Source organism: Gracilinanus agilis, chromosome 1 (assembly GCF_016433145.1).
Source record: "Gracilinanus agilis isolate LMUSP501 chromosome 1, AgileGrace, whole genome shotgun sequence".
Lineage (NCBI taxonomy): Eukaryota > Metazoa > Chordata > Mammalia > Didelphimorphia > Didelphidae > Gracilinanus > Gracilinanus agilis.
Window position 1 is genome coordinate 724,904,146 of NC_058130.1, and position 17,955 is coordinate 724,922,100.

A 17,955-nucleotide genomic window follows, 5' to 3' on the forward strand; every position below is an offset into this window, starting at 1 on the left:
GGACGCGAAAGGGAGGGAGGCCTCAAGAGAGGTAATGAAGTGGGGGCGGGTAAGAAGAAGGGGCGGGGATTTAGTCGGGAATAGCTTGGGGGGTGAGGGGGGAATCCTCTGAGAGGGAGCCAAGGAAGAGGTGGAAGAGTCCTAAGAGGGAAATGGGAAGGGGGTTGGCAGTGAGTGGGGGCGGTGAGGAGGGGAGCTTGTTGAAAGGCTTGGGATGGGCGGTAAAGAAGTGGCTTGAGAAGGGGGGAAGTAGTTTTACTGGGAAATATAGAAGGGAACTCGGGGAGTCCTGAAAGAGAAATGACTTCTTCCCCCTCCCACGGCTCAGTTGGGGTGTAGTTAAGAAAGAAGTGTAAGTGAAGAAGATGGTGTTAAGTGCCTGGGGCGCAGTGAAGAAAATGACAAAGTTTGGGGAGAAATGCCAGGGGCTGTGGTTTTTGTCTTTGTATCCCCAACCCAGCAGCACTGTGTCTGGCACCCATAGATGGAGATTAATAGCTGCTTGCAGATTGATAGCTCCGGGCCACAAATCAAAGTCTCTTCTTTTGTCACCTTTTTCCATGGGTTCCAGTGCTAGGAGTTGTCGGGACCTTAATTTTGCCAGGGTGTGTTCATCTGGGCCTCCAGGGGACAAAATGTTACTCACTGGGCATAGGATCTTGTTTTTGCTAGAAACTTGTTTTACAAGTGATACAATTGGGTGAATGGGGGTGGGAGACAGTGAGAGTGTTGGGGCTGTCTGAAAGCTTTGTCTTTAAGTTGGTGTAATTGAACCAGTGGCCTAGAGTCACAGGAAATCTTGTCATTCGGGCCACCTCCCAATACTGGATGAGGTCAGTCATCTTCAAACCTCTACTGAGGCAAAATTGGCAGATACTTTCCATTCACCCTTTTTCCCTTGGCCTTTTATTAATTCAGGCTGCTGTCTGTAAATATACCCTTCTAAATAAAGGACTGTTCTATATATCCCAGTTTTGTTTCTACATAGTGACCTAAATGTTGTGGGCACTGGTGCCTTGGAAATAGAAGAGTAGATCCAATATACTCTTGTCACAGAGTTTGAGTTAAAAAGGAATTGACTGATTAACTGATAGATGTGCTTTTTTGTTATACCTAGACTGGTTTTCTTGTTTAGGATTATTGTAATGAAACAAACTGCTACTCTCAGTGGGTAAGATGATTGTGTGTTTTATGACAATTTTTTAAAAAACCCTTACCTTCTGTCATAGAATTAATACTGTATAATGATTCCAAGGCAGAAGAGCAGTAAGGGCTGAGCAATGGGGATTAAGTGACTTGCCCAGGGTCATACATCTGAGGCTAATTTTGAACCCAGGATCTCCCATTTCTAGGCCTTGTTCTCAATCCACTGAGCCACCTAGCTGCCACCTGTCTGTAGCAATTTAAAAATAAATTCTTTGTATAATTAACCAAGATCTTTTAAAAAATCTCAATAGCCTGGACCACAGCTGACAAAGATAAATAAAATTCAGCACTTAAAAAAAATCAACTTCATAAGACCAATATAAGGAAAGCATGGCTATATGAAAGTTGTGTGTGTTTGGGGGTGGGAATGGGAGTTTTAGTAGATGCATATTCAGTTTGAGTCAACAGTGTGGCATGGAAGCCAAAAAAAGATAATTTGGACTGCATTAAGAGTCATAGTGTCCAGGTCTGGGGAGTTAGTAGGCTTGTTGTACTCTGTTCTGGTCAGGACACATCTGGAGTACTATGTTCAATTTTGTGCACCACATTTTAAGAAAGTTATTGATAAAAGGAAAACCAAGATGATGAGAGGATCAGAAGCCATAGCATAGGGAGGTTTTTATCCTAGAGAAGAGATGACTTTGTGGGAGTACAGGAGAACATTCTTGAAGTTTTTGATTTAGGTTTCATGTAAGGGAAAAAATCCCTTGAAGTTAAGCTATCCAAAAGTTGAAAGGCCTACCTTGGAAAAGAATAGATTCTCCCTCACTAGAACAGTCCATATTGGCTTACTATTCTGGTACAAGTTTGGCCTCTGAGGTTCTCATATTAAATGGGGATAATCAGTAATCATCATTTAGTAGATTTGGTTTAGCAAACTTTTCCTATGTGCTTCTGTAGATTTTTATCTTTGATTGATTTTGGTAGAAGGATTGACAAGATCCTAACTTTTATAGTAAAAATTAAGAGGGATTTTTGAAAACTTTTATGAATGTGTAAGCAGCCCAGGTTAGGATCAGAAAATTTGGTTTTTATTTTCTGTTTATTGATTTTACAGTGGGATCTTGTTTCTGAACTTAATAATCATATTTGCACAGTGCTTTAAAGTTTGCAAAGAACTGTCTTCACAACAAATATGTGAGGTAGGTTGTTGTAAATATAATTATCCCCATTTTACATCTGAGAAAAGTGAGGCTCTGAGAGGTTGTATCTTTCTCACAATTACAAAGCTATTAAATTTTTAAGGTGAGATTCAAGCCAAGATCCTATATATGTCCCATTATTCTGTGCTTTTACTCTTTTTTTTTTTTTTTTTTTAAATAAAACCCTTACTTTCTGTCTTGGAGTCAATACTGTGTGTTGGCTCCAAGGCAGAAGAGTGGTAAGGCTAGGCAATGGGGGTTAAGTGACTTGCCTAGGGTCACACAGCTGGGAAGTGGCTGAGGCCAGACTTTGTTCCCTTCCCTCTAAGATTATCTCCAATCTATCCAGTGTATATCTGGTTTTTACAAAGTTGTTTGCCTGTCTTCCTTACCTCACCCCCCTCCCCAAACCCCACTCCTTCTCCTTCCCTTTTAGTTGCTAGCTCCTTGACAGGGTCTATTTTTACCTTTCTTTATATATCCGGGTTTTAGTCAGTGCCTGACATATAATAAATTTGTGTGGACTTTAACTTGGCTTGACTTGAAATAGACTCTACCCTCAAGAAACTTACATTCTAATGGAGACAGCATGTGCATATTATGAGTACATATCTATAAAATATGTGGAAAAGAATAGAAGGCAGTTTTGGAGGGAAAATGAGTCTTAAAGGGAACCAAGTATTCCAAAAGGTAGAGATGAGGAGGGAATATATTCCAGACTTGAAGATTAGTTAATGCAAAGGTAAAGTAGTGGCAGAACAGCTGGGAGACCAGAATATTTGTATAGAAGAGTATGTGGCAGGGAGTGAAAAGACTGGAGAAAGAAGGGACCATGCTGTGAAAAATTTTAAATGCCATGCTGGAATTTATATTTGATCCTAGAATTATTAGAGAGCTATCTAAGCAATACTTATTTTGGAAATTAAAATAAAGCTCAAACAGTGGAAAAAGACTAATAAAGCTAATAAAGTTGATGTCATAAACTGCATTTATTTGATGAAATTTTATGTTAACATTTTATAATTTTATAATTTTTTTTGTTTGAAAACTGATTTAGATAGCTTATGAAACTACTTTGGAAGTATATTGAGTTTATTTTTTTCTTACCTCTAAAATTAGGATTTCTCTGATTTTTTTTCTCCAAGAGATTTGGCATTAAAAACACTTTATGTTATATTGTAGTGATTTTTTTTAGACAAAGATTAGTTGTTATATTTACTATTTGGTTCTAAGTATTCAAGAGTATTCTAGTCTTTTATTGATTTATACTGTTTTATTTTATTCTTCCATATTCTTGGCTCTGTTTCACATTGCTTAACTCTTCTTTCATTATCATTATTGTACTTTATCTTGATCTTGAAAGACAGTGCATTCTATATTCTTCCCTGTATAGACTACATGGTTTTTGAGATCCTTTTTACTTCTCTAGGTCTCTGTTTTTTGATTAAGACAGTTTTGGACTGCCTCCTCATTTCTTTCCTTCCATCTTCATAAAGGCAGTGATACTCTGTGTGCAAACATTTCCAAACCTGTCAGTACCAGGCAGCCCTTTCTCACAGTGATGAACATTGATTGAGCTTCTGCAGTCAGCTTCTTAGCCATACCAAGAAAAGCTCCACTCTTCTGTCTGAGAATGCTGAAGGGATTTAACAAAGAGCTTTGTCTGGGAACTTACTTGATTGTAATGTATGACACTCAAATGAGGTAGCCCACAGCTTTCCAGAAACAGCTTTGAACCATTATTGAAGGCATCTTATTTCCTCTCCTACTTTTATTTTGGCATGTAAATGACCTCAGTAATTTAGACATGTTTAAGAAAGAGTAACTGATGAATTTTGTGTTTTACTCATATCCTATCTGAGACTTTTCAGACAGAACTTTATGATAAAACATAATGATTCAAGTACTAGACCTGTTGGTTTATATGACGTGTTAATAAGTTAGATTATTATGACTCAGTTATATCCCAACGCTGCCCAGTTTTTTTTGTTTTTGTTTTTGGTCCATGGGATCATAGAATTTAAAACTAGACCGTGATTGTTTTTATATTTTAAAGGAAGCTTGTAAGAATTATTTGTTTACTTATGATTAATTATTTAATTTTTAGTTTTTACATAAGGTTATACAAAACATTTTGGGGTTTTAAAAGCTAATTCAAAATATTGCCATGAATTCCCTTTTTTGATTTTTTAATACTTAAAATCTGCAGTGTACTTTTCATATTTATAGCAAGAGCTATAAGCCTGATTTCCAAGTAAGTTAAATTCACATATATTTCATTAGATTTCTTTTTTAAGTAAAAAAAATTATTTTACATGTGAAACTCTTAAGGTTACAAAATAATTTGCAGAGAAGAAACAATACTTAGTTTGATTGCTGAAAACTAAAGAAAACAAAAAGTTTCTGAGGATGCAGACTTCTGGTTCTTATCACTTTTTACCATTGCTTAGATTTTATCAGTTTCCTCATCATCACTCTTTAAATGAAGAGGTTATAATAGATGGCCTCTAAGGGCCTACCTCTAAGATTCCTTAAGCTACTACAAAGAACTTGGGATGTTAAAATTAGCTATGATAAACAAGCAAATGATATGTAAAAGTATTTGTCTGTGATTGCTAAATTTACAAAGATGACAGATTTAAAGAGAGAATAGTCAAGCCTATCTTTTGTGGACTAAACATTGTACTAGGTGTTGGGCAAAAGAAAAAAAGAAAGTGAAACAGTCCCTCTGCCAGAGGGATTCTGTTAGGAGAAACTATATGTATATATTTAAGGAGTAACATCATTTATTAAATACCTACTATGTGCCAGGCACTTTACTAAACATTAGAGATTAAAATGAAGACAAAAAACTAGTCCTGTTTTTAAAAAGCACACAATATATTGGAGGAGACAACATGCAAACTATGTAAATGAGTTAAATATAGAATAAATTGGAAATAATCAACAGAGAGCAGGTACTACAATTAAGGGAAATTGTAAAGGGTTTCCTGTAGAAAGTGAGATTTTAGCTAAGACATTAAGGAAGCGTGAGATGGAAGATGGGGAGGGTGAGAATTCCAGGCATGGCATGGGAGACAGCCATTAAAAATACATGGAGATTGAAGATGTAATGTCTTGTGGTAGACACTGCAAGGAAGCCAGTGTCACTCGATCACAGAGGACATAGAGGGAAGTGAGTTGTAAAAAGACTGGAAAGATAGGATGGGGCTGAAGCATAAAGGGTTTTCTAAGCTTTATAAGGTAATTCTGGAGGTCATAAGGAGCCACTAGGGTATATTGAATAGTTTGGGAGTGGGATGTATGACATGGTCAGACCTGTGTTTAAGGAAGATCAGTTTGATAGATTAGTGTATGATGGCCTGGGATGGGAAGAGACTTGCGTTGAGAGATCACCCAGTGAACTATTGTGGTAGTCCAGGTGTGAGGTGATGAGGGCCATTACCAAGGTGATAGCAGTGTTCAGAGAGAAGAGAGGAGATGTAAAGGTAGAAGAGATAGGACTTGGCCTCTGAATAGATGGAAAATTGAGAGAGAATGGGTCAAAGATATCTTGTAGGTTTCAAGCCTGGGTGTCAGGGAAGAAACATTTAGGAAAGTGGGAGGGTTTGGTGGCAAAGATAATGAGGTCAATTTTGGACATATTGATGTCTGTGGCATATCCAGTTTGAGATGCCCAAAAGCAGTTGGAGATTTGGGACTGGAAGTCAAGAGAGGTTAGAGCTATATAAATACCTCTGAGAATTATCTGCATAAAGATAATCCAATCTATGGGAGCTGATGAAATGACCAAGCAAAATAATATAAAAGATGAAGAGAAGAGGGCCCAGAACAGAGATTTTGAGCACACCCCTGTTTAGCAGGCAGGAAAAATAGACTGCTGGGGGAGAGGGGTTGGTAATAGTATCAGAAAAGGCTTCAAATAGGATGACTTCATCCTATTTGACCCCAATTTTGAAAGGTGCTAAGAATTTTAAAATATGGCAGTAAGGAGAGATTACTACTAGGCATAAAGGGCAACCCTGTGCTAGCAAAAGCACAAGTTAAAAAAGAAGAGAATATTGTTCATGGACAACAAATAGCCCAAGTTAGCTGGGCAATAGTGTGAAGTGGAGTTGTCTGGAAAGCTGGGCAATAGTATGAAGAGGAGTTGTCTGGAAAGGTAAGCTAAAACCAGGTTTTGGACAATTTAAATATTATACAAAGGACTTTATATATTGGATTCTCAAGGCAGTAGAGAGCCACTTGGACTAACTAAACAGGACAGTAATATGAAAAGACATTTTAAGAATATTACCTTAGTAGTCTTAGATACTTCCTAGCTGTGTGGCGTTGGAGGCAGAGACCAATTAGGAAGCTATTGCAAGAGCCTGGGGAACAAGTGATAAGAGGTTGAATTCTATGGTGCCTTTGTGAGTAAAGTATGAATGGTAATGTGTAAGGGGAAATTTAGAAAGACTGTAAGAACTGATGCAGAATGAAGAAAGCAGAACCAGGAGAAAATGTTCACAATGACTAATGTAAAAGAAAATCTTAGGGCTTCAGAATTCTGATCAATGCTGTGACCCATAGTGAGGTATGATGATTCATGGTGAAGCATGCCTCTTGCCTCTCAGGAGAAAGATGGTGAATTATAGGTATGGAATGAGGCATACATTTTCAGACATTACCAGTGTTAACAGTTTGTTTTGCTACTACATATTGTTATAAGGGAAAGTTTTCATCCAGGATTATTTCTTAGCTCTCATTTCTCACCTGACTATACTGCTTTGGTACTTCTCTTACTTCTTCCCCCATCCCCTAGGAAGCTCATTATTGGAAAAACTTCATCATCTCCAAAACTCTGTGTGCCTTGGTACTCTTCCTCTTCATAACTCTCTGTCCCCTTGAGTGGAAGATGGAGTCATGAATTCCAAAACTTCCATCTAAGGAGAGAGCTCAGCTCAGAACTTCGCATTTCGCTGCACTGTTTTATAACTTCTCTGACTCTTCCACCATGTCCCAAATGGATACTTTCTCCCCTCTTCCCCTTTTCTGTTCACTTTTGTGTGTTGTCTTTCCTCAGTAAGTTAAAAGCTTATTGAGGAAAGGGATTGTCTTTTTTCTCCCTCCCTTCTCCCCACAGGTGAATGACCCACTTCCCAGGTCACATGGAAAGCAATAGATGTAAGACTTAAACTAACATAATCTTTTGAAGCAGTCACTCTCGGAATTTGTTTTTTTTTTTTTTTTTTTAAACCCTTGTACTTTGGTGTATTGTCTCATAGGTGGAAGAGTGGTGAGGGTGGGCAATCGGGGTCAAGTGACTTGCCCAAGGTCACACGGCTGGGAAGTGGCTGAGGCCGGGTTTGAACATAGGACCTCCTGTCTCTAGGCCTGACTCTCACTCCACTGAGCTACCCAGCTGCCTCGGAATTTCTTTTTTGATCTAATATTATCCATGATCCTAAATTGTATTTTTCCCTTTGGGTGATTTTGCCTTTTTTTAAATGGCTTTTTAAATGATGGGCTAATTCTTCCAATAAAGCTATTATAGCTGGTAGAATGATAGGATGGTGTTCACCAGACAGTGTCCCTAAGTTGGAATAGGTAAATGTGGTCTGATTTAGGGGGTGGGAGAATGGAACAATTGAATGAATAAAGAAGCTTTTTAATAGCTAGCATTTATAGAGCATCTTAACATTTGCAAAATACTTTTCTAAAAGTTCCCTTTGGATCTTCCCAACAATACTGTGAGGTGAATGTCGTCCTCATTTTGCAGGTGAGAAAACTGAGGCTGATAAAATGTAAATGGTTTGCCTAAGTTGTACAGTTATAGTGTCTGGGATAGGAAATGAACTCAGGTTGTCTTTATGCCAAGTACAGCAGACTATGCACTATGCTGCCTAATTGACCTTTGCCTTTTTCTAGGAGTTTGATTGTGAAAGGGAAAAGTGAGAGAGCCTGGGCATCTATAAAGGCTTTTGTGATGACACCAGTAGCTAGGGAACCAAGTGAGCCATTTCAGTGGGGAGCAATATATATAGAGCTCCTTCAGGACATTTAGTAGAAGCCAGATAAACCGTGTTTAAGGAAAACTGATCTGAACAGCTTATTCTAGACAGTCTAAGAGTTGATCCTAGTTGAGACTATACTTGTATTCTAAGCTACTGAGTCAAAGTTTTTAGCTCAAAGGAACCTTAAAGATCCTCTAATAAAACCTCTTTTTAATAAGAAATACTTCTTTGATCAACTGTGATAAACTTGGCTACTCTCAGCAATACAATGAGCCAGGGCATTTCTGAGGAACTTATGACAAAGAATGCAGTCTACCTCCAAAGAAAGAACTGTTGGAGTCAGATCAAATACAATTTTTTATATTCTTTAGTTTATTTGAGTTTTTATTTTAGAGTTTTGGTTTTATATGATTATCTTCTTACAAAAATGAACAACATGGAAATATGTTTTGCATGGTAATACCCATGTAACCCAGATTGAATTGCTTGCCAGCCCTAGGAAAAGGGAGAAATGGAAGAGAGGGAGGCAATTTGAGTCATCTAACTTCTCAAAACTTATGTGGAAATTTGTTATTACAGGTAATTGGTAAAAATAAAATATCTTTATAAAATTAAAAAATAATAAATACTTATTTAATAATAAAACTTCTTTTACAGATGAGGAAGGAAACTGAGGTCTAGAGAACTTATGTGATGTGTATATACACTGTCACACAGAAAGTACTTAGAAAAATGGGAGATTGAATTCATTCCTATGATGCTGAGTAACACTTTTCTTCACCATACTCTCCTAGACCTAGGACACACTAATATGTTGATATATTGATATGATAATCAGTCAATCTTTTTAAAATAGTCGCTTAAGCAGCCTGATGAAGTCATTAAGCTTTAATTTGGAAGTAAAAGGGAAGGTTAGGGCAATTAGGTGGTGAAGTCCCCACCTGGAAGTAAGAAGGCCTTAATTCATATGGAGCCTCTTATTAGCTGATCTTATTATTGAACTTATTAGCTGAGAAAGTCACTTAACTAACATTTCTCTGCCTCTGCCAGTTTCCTCTTCTGTAAAATAGGGATAATAATAGCACAAACCTTGCAGGGTTATTGTGAGGATCAAACGAGATAATAATGTTATAGTGCTTCACACAGTGCATTACACATAGTGGGTATTATACATATAGATATATATCTGGAAGATACTGTGTAGTAGTAGTAGTAGTATTAGAAAATCCCCTTACTGCCTTTTATCTGAATTGTTATTCTCTTCTAAAGAGTTGTTTATATATAGCCCTCTACCCATTGTTAGGAATAAGAAATTAACAGGCTCATGCTTGAGTTTTCTCCTGTTACTATTTTAAGATTAAGCATTTTTTGAAGCAAGTGATTGCTAGTACAAGAACAAATTCAAGTTCAACAATGCACTTCCATTGACTTCTTCTTAGTGACAACTTTCTTTTTAAACAAATTTGCAAAACATTATTACTGGGAGATACCAAAATGTCAGCAATATTAATGTAACACTCATCTTCTGATGCAGTTTCCTGAAAACATGATGATGATGGCATCCATCAGGTTCCCCTCAACCCCCACCAACTGCCCTCCTTAATCATGCTCCCAGGAAATCTCTTCACCAAGAAACTCCGGTGGGTGGAGCAAAGAACTCTTCTCATAACACAGGCCAACCAATTCCTTATTTCTCAGTGGGCTAATTCAAGTTGTATTTAAAACTAGAGCAAAACTAGTAAGATCATTGTTACTGAATATGATAGATCACAAGGCTCAAATCTTTATTTCACTTCTAAATAACAATTAGAAAGCATAGACTACCCCCACCCCAGTTCTTAAAATTAAGATTTAATCTACAACATTTTGTTGCAGCCCTAGACTTCTCTTTTTAGATTTAGTATGATTTCATTGGATAAACATGTGGCTTCCAATTATGGTCTTATATAAACCAAATAGCTACTCTGCCCTGATGGGGACACTATTTGACTTATTTTCCAGTAAATCTCAATAGTTCTCCAAATAAGCATATATAGTGCTGATTCTCAGTTTTAGAAACTTTTACTAAACTTTGGAAACATATATTTAAGTTTTTGTTTACAAAATTTTGTCTACCAAACTATTATTCTTCCTCCCAGGTTTTAAGTTCATACCATCAACTGTTTATAGAATTCACGTCAATCACCTCCTGAAAGTTTTCCCTTTTTATAGAAATAAGGACTGATACTTTTACCCTGAATTATGAGGCAACTAGAAACTCTTCTCCAGGGATATCATAAAGAGGATAATTTTGCCTTTTCACAGACTCCTCTTTCTTAGTAGTCTGTAATTGATTAGGGAGTTACACAATATGCTAAGAACTCATAACTTGCCTTCGCTTAGTGAAGCATGAACAACAGATCGCCTTACAATAGTCCTTAGTCTGTAGACTGATCCTATCAGTTTGGGTGACTTGCTCTGCTTCCTGTTAATATGATTCAAGTAGATATTGGTAAGGAAGGGGAGAGAGGAGTGAAAGTTAGAAAAACTTGGGGTTTTCAGACTTTTAATAGCTAAGTAAATGTTTTTTTTTAATAGTTCATTACTTCGCCAAAGTGAAATGTCTCCTTTATCCCCAAGTTTAGATTGACTTCATATCCAGCACTTACTTGCTATTGCTTTTTGGCATTAATATGTCATATTATATTAATACTTACTACCTTGTCTGTCATTTTTATTGCTGGACTTAAATTGCTAAGTAGAGTTTTCTCAGATTTGTGCAGAAGCTAACTTGTCTTCTCCCTCTTACCATTCCAATGCTTTTCCTTTTGGTAACTAGACCCTTTTAGGGTACTTTCTTAAGAAAATATATGTAGGGGTTGGGGTGCTATTTCCTTAATTCTGAACAAGTTTGGGATTCTCAGAATGCTGCTGTGTTGTGGTTTTATGCCCCAGTGTGACAGATTTGGGGCCAGGCAAATGATCTTATTTTGATTGATTTCCAGGATTCTGACTTGATTAGAAAGAAACCCAATGAGAAAGACCTGTGGTTGCAAAGAACAGGAGAGGCCCCTGTGAGCTAAGGTGATAAGAAATATATTTTATTTTTGTTATATCCAGGCACACATTGATATTTTTCAGCCTTAGTTTTAACTATAATTATTTCTTTAGAAAATAAAAGCAATAATCTTTGACATTTTTGCCATTAAATTGAAAGGAAAAATTAATAAAAATAATGCATAGGTGCCATAGTTGCAGTACATTTTATTAGTTTTAATTTTTTGAGTACATAAGACCATTGATATAGAGTGGAAAGGGACCAGAGAAATCATCTAGTTCAGACTTTTTGTTTTACAAATGAGAAAATTGAGTCCCAGAAAATTAAGTGAATTGCCCAAATTTACAGAGTACCTGCTGAGGTCTAGGGGAAATGGACTAGACTGGAATCAGTGGAGACTTAGGATCAAGTCTTGTCTCTGAAACATATTAGTTTTAGGGCTATGAGCAAGCAATGTACTTAAATCCTCTTAATTTTACTTTTATCAACAAAATGGGCTTAGTGATTCCTATAGCACTGATTTTCAGGGGTCTTTATAAAGCTCAAATCAAATACCATAGACTTTTAGAAATCTTAGGGCAGTTTTAAGCTTTAATATATTTTAAAGTTTTTTACAAAAAAGGTTTTTCAAGCCTTTGAGGAAAATATTAAATGTCAGCTGTTTTTATACCTTAGATATAGCAGGTACTTAATATATATTTATTGAACTTAATTTAATTGTGGCCTGAGAAGCTGTACAAATTATTAGTAAGATCAAATGTGACTTTAAATTCTCTGAACTTTCTTTTGACAAAGTTAGTTTTTTCTAGTTCTTTCACAATTTATTTAATTGCTTTTAAAAATATAATGTAATGGGGGCAGCTCGGTGGCTCAGTGGATTGAGAACCAATCCTTGAGTCAGAAGGACCTGGGTTCAAATTTGACTGTGTGACCCTAGGCATAATACCTATTATACCACCACTGCCCCATTGCCTAGCCCTTACTGCTCTTCTTTCTACCTTGGAACCCACATAGAGTATTGATTCAATGACAGAAAGTAAGGATTTTTTTAAAAAATACAATGTATGTTGGAATAAAAGTTTGTTCTACGGACAAAAACAATCGAGTTAACAAAAATTGATGTCTCATTGAAGTTGGGTTGCACTTTTCTCTAAAAAATGATTTTTTAAAAAAATAAAACATCTTTTTGTTTCTCGAATATGAAAAATCCATTATATAATAATTTTTCCTCACCAAAAAGAATCCTAGTATTATGGAACTATAAAGAACCCTACAAGTGATCCAAATCTCTTATGTTATAGGTGAAGAAACTGAGGCCCAAAAGAAATGAAATGAGACTTATAGAAAGTTGAATTAAGACTAGATCCCAAGTCTCTTTGACTTCTTTAAAAACACAGACATTACATAAATTTCCAGATTAACAAATAATTGTGGTGCAACACGTTCATTCTAAAGAAGTCTAGTTATTATTGAGGGACAGGCCTAGAGATAGAAAGTGCTGAGTTCAAATGTGGCCTCAGACTCTTCCTAGCTGTGTGACCCTGGGCAAGTCTTTTAACCCTCATTGCCTAGCCCTTACCATTCTTCTGCCTTGGAATGGATTCTCAATATTGATACTAAAACAGAAGGTAAAGGGTTTTTAAATAAAAATAATAAAGAAGCCTTTGCTGCCTATTCTTTCATCCTTGTAGATAGAAAATTAGATAGGAAACTGGGACCATGTTGGCCAGAGTTAATGGTTAATGAAACTGTGCATTCAGTAGCGTGTTTTCTATACACAAGGCTTGATTGAGCCCAGAATTTACAGGCAGCCCTATGCTATCTAGGTATGATTGTTTTGTTTATCTCAGGAGAGTTCAAAGAACCTGGACTTTTCGAAATCTAGCTAGAAAACAAACCTTGTTTTCTGTGCATGAATGAAGCTATGGCTTGTCCAATAGTACTTTTTTTATCATCTCTCTTATGCAAGGATTCTGACTTTGAGGCACTAAGTAATTCTATTGTATTGGATTGTAGAGTACTTTTAAGTAGAGTTTTTTTTAAAGCAATTTTGATTTCTTTATTTTAAACTTGACAGACATTAATAAACAGAAACACTTCCATGTCCAAAGGACAGAAAAAGGATTGTATATTAACCCATGAATGTTCAGCATTTTAGTTTCCAAGCTTTCCTATTTGTCCTCCCTCTAAACTTTCTTCTGTACATTTTAAAAATACTACAGTATTTTATTCATTTATTACATTCAGTATACTCCATTCTTCTTGCTTCCTTTTGGGAGTAAGGGGCATCATTAACACTAGGCACCCAAATCTGTCCTCCTTTCCCCCAAAAGACCTTCCTTTTTAACAAATAAGCGTAGTCAAGCAAACAAATCCACCTATTGGCCAGGTCGAAAAGTTACCAATGATTTCTTAATTGCAAAATCTAATGGCCTTTTGTCAATCCTATACTTTTTGATCTGTCTTTAGCCTCTGATACTGTCAGTCATCCTCTTTTCCTTAATAACCTCTTCTCTCCAGGCTTTTATTATGCTTCTCTCTCTCTTCTAGTTCTCTTACCTTCCTGATTGTTCCTTAATTTCCTTTGTTGGATCTTCATCCAGGTCAGGTTCACTAACCATGTCACCCAAGTTTCTGTCCTGGGCCTTTTTTCTCTCTCTTTTATGCCATTTAACTTGTCAATCTCACCAGTTTCCATGGATTCAGTTATATTAGTGCAGATGATTCTCAGATCTATTTATCCAGACCTAACTATCTCCATTTGCCTTTTAGGCATCTCCAGTTGCTTGTTCCATAGACATCTTAGACTCAACATGTCCAAAACTGAACTTTCTATATCTTTCCTCCCAAACCCTCCCCTTTTGTAACTTTCCTGTTACTGTCCAGGTCCTCCTAGTTACCCAGACTGATCTCTTCATAACATATCTCATATATTCTCTTCTCTCAACTGACATTGCTACCATCCTGATGAAGGCCCTTATCACCTCATACTTGGACTGTTGCAAAAGACTTCTGGTTGGTCTCCCTGCCTCAAGGTTCATCCCATGCCAGTCCATTTTCCAGGTCACCCCTGTCTTCCCCCCACCCTCAATTCAGTAAACTCAAGTGGCTCCTTATTACCTCCAGGATCAAATATACATCTCTCTGTTTGGCATTCATAGCCCTTCATAACCTGACAATGGCCTTTGCTCTGTTCCTCACACATGACATACCATTTCAGGCCTGGGAATTTTCACTGACTGACCTCCATGCCTAGAATACTCTCCGACTTTGTTTCTACCTCTTGTCTTCCTTCAAGCCCCAGCTAACATCCAAACTTCTTTTTTGTTTTGTTTTGTTTTTGTTTTTTAAACCCTTGTACTTCGGTGTATTGTCTCATAGGTGGAAGATTGGTAAGGGTGGGCAATGGGGGTCAAGTGACTTACCCAGGGTCACACAGCTGGGAAGTGGCTGAGGCCGGGTTTGAACCTAGGACCTCCTGTCTCTAGGCCTGGCTCTCACTCCACTGAGCTACCCAGCTGCCCCAACATCCAAACTTCTACAGGAAGCCTTTCCTGATCTCCCCTAAATGCTAGTCATGCCTCTGAAATTATTGCCAATTTATCCTGTATATGTTTTGTTTGTACATAATTGGCATTTTCTCTTCCTCATTATTATTAGACTTTAAGCTTCTTGAAGGGAGAGACTGCTTTTTGCCTCTCCTTGTATCCTCAGCTCTTACTATTATGCCTGGCACATAGTAGATGCTTAATAAATGTTTCTTGACTTAACTTGCCTCATTCTGCACTTCTCTGTCAGAAAGTGGATTATTTTTATCATTGATCCTCTGGTTGGTTATTTCATTGATCAGAGTTCTTAGGTCATTCAAAATTGTTTTTCTTTTGAGGGTTATAATTCTATAAATCATCCTCCTAGTTCTGCTCATTTTACTCTTTATGAGTTGATACAAGTCTTCCCAGGATTCTCTGAATCACTTCTGAATCCCTTTCATAATTTCTTTTGGAGCAATAATATTCCACTACACTCCTGTATTTTGTTTGTTGAGTCATTCCCCAGTTGATGGGCAACTCCTACTCTATCTTCCTTGACTCCTCATTCTCATTCACTCTATCATCCAAGGCCATTGCCAAATCTTATTTCTAGTTTCACCACATCTCTAATGTGAACTTTTCTCTCCTCAAACAGTTATCACCCTACTTAAGCCTTTTATCACCTCTCATTGGGGCTACTGAAATAATTTGCTCATTGGTCTCCTTGCCTTAAGTCTCTCCCTACTCTAATTCATCCAGACACTCTAGAATTGAGTTGCCTACTTACTGTTCTTTTCAGAGAAAAGGGAATAAGCTGTTATTGAACACCTACTATATGAGAAGCATTGTGCTAAGCACTTCACAAATATTATCTCATTTGATCTTTACAACAACCTTGGGAGGTAAATGCTATTATTATAAGAAAACTGAGGCAGAGGGTAGTTAAGTGAATTGCTCCAAGTCACACATTAAGTGTTTGAGAATGTATTTGAACTCAGGTCTTCCTGATTCCAAACCTAGCACTCTATCCACTGCCACCTCTTGCCTTAAGTTGTCCCCCATGCCTGGACTGCTCCTTCTCTTTCCCTGGCTTCAAATCTTAGCACAAATACTGTCTTCTATGGAAAACCTTGCCCTCCATCTACTCCTGCTTTCCTGCCTGAGATTTACAACCATCTATTTTCCATATATATTGTAGTAGTTTTTTTTTTATATTGCTTTGGCTTCAGTTTTAGTGTCATTTTCTTTGGTGAATTTATCTGTTTCTTTGATTTGTTCATTGACTCACCAATTCTTTGCCATTAAATTATTTAGTCTCCATTTAAGTTTGAATCCTTTCTTCAGTTTTCATTGCATTGTTTGTAAATGATTTAGTTAATATTTCTGGTTTTTACCATTGTTGAGGTTTTTATGCCCTAGGACAGTGTTGGTGAAGGTTTTCAAGTTTGCGTGCCCAAACTAAAACCTGTGCCTCCCTTTCCCCCACATTACCCCAGAGAGCAGAAAGAGGGAAGTGCTTCTTTGGGCAGCTAGACCAAGGGGTGGGGCATACAAAAAATTACCTTGAGCACTGGGAAGAGGAACAACAGAGCATCTCTTCTCCTCCTTCCCCGCTCCTGCCCCATGCCAGCTGGGTACATGTGCCAGTACTTTGCCAATGCTGCCCTAGGATTAACTTTTTTATAAAGGTATTAAATACACAAATATATTTCTTTCTATTCCCATCAAGTCAGTCTCAGAAGTCTGTCATAGCTAGCTTTTTGTATGGTTTTATTTGAATCCTTAACTTCTTTTTTGTACTGTGGTGGTTTTTTTTTGTTTTTTTTTTTTGTTTGTTTGTTTGTTTTTTTGCTATATTTGTCTAAATTTGAAAAGGGGTACATTGAGATCTGCAACTGACAGTTTTACTGGCCATTTCTCCTTGTTATTTTTTCTTTTAAGTACTTAAGTGTTATTCCTTGGTACATACATAATAAGTACTTATATTCATTGTCTATGGTACCTTTAAGTAAGTTGCTAAGTCTTGTGCTATCCTGACTTTAATCCCTTGATGTGTAAATTCTTTTCTTCTGTCTATTTGAAATATTTTTTCTTTGACTTAGAAGCTTTGGATTTTGACTACGACATTTCTGGGAGTTTCCATTCTGGAATTTCAGGAGGTGATCAGCAGATTCTTTCTGTTTTCATTTTGGTTTCTAGTTTTAATAAATCTGGGTAGCTTTAATTTGTTGTTTCTTGAAATATATTATTCAGCTCTTTTGGGCTGGGAGGGCATAGTAATAAGAAATCTTGATAATTCTTAAATTGTATTTTGACTTGTTTTCTCTTTTCTTTCATGTTGGTCTTTTGGGCATATTTCTTTAGGGCTTCTTGTCACCTTCAGTTTTCTTTTATCTCTAGCTTCATTTCCTGATTTGGGACTTTATGCTAGGCCTTACTTCTGTCCCTTCCCACATTCTTGAGTTGGATAGCTAGGCTCTAGTCACTGATTTCTTCTTACTCTGATGTCCCTCAATCCAATATTGGTTGGTTTCAGGACAGCTTGAATTGTCATGTCATGCCATTGTCTTGAGAAATCTGCCATCTTTTAAGGCCCTCTGTAGTGTCTTATGTAGGAGTATTCCAAAGTTTGGGAATTCCTGTATAATCTCAATTTGAGAACCATTGGTTCCCAGCTCTCCCTTCATCTCCACTTTTATCTACAGTCAGAATTTTAGCAGACTCCCAGGAAATTTCTAACTCCAAGAACTCTAGTCTTTGTGCCCCCAGCCCAGGTAACCCTAGATCGGTGATGGTGAACCTTTCAGAGACCAAGTGCCCAAACTGAAACCCTCACATTATATGTGAACCTCCCTATTACCCCAGACAGTGGTGGGAGGAAGCACTCCCATTGGGCTGCTGAGCAGAGGGGTGGAAGATGTGAGAAATGTCCTCAAGTGTGGTGGAGGGGGGAGGGGAGCAGCCCCCTCTGGCATGGGTGCCATAGATTTGCCAGCATGGACCTAGATGGTCTCTTGTCAGTGCTGGCAGGCTAAAGTTTTTGC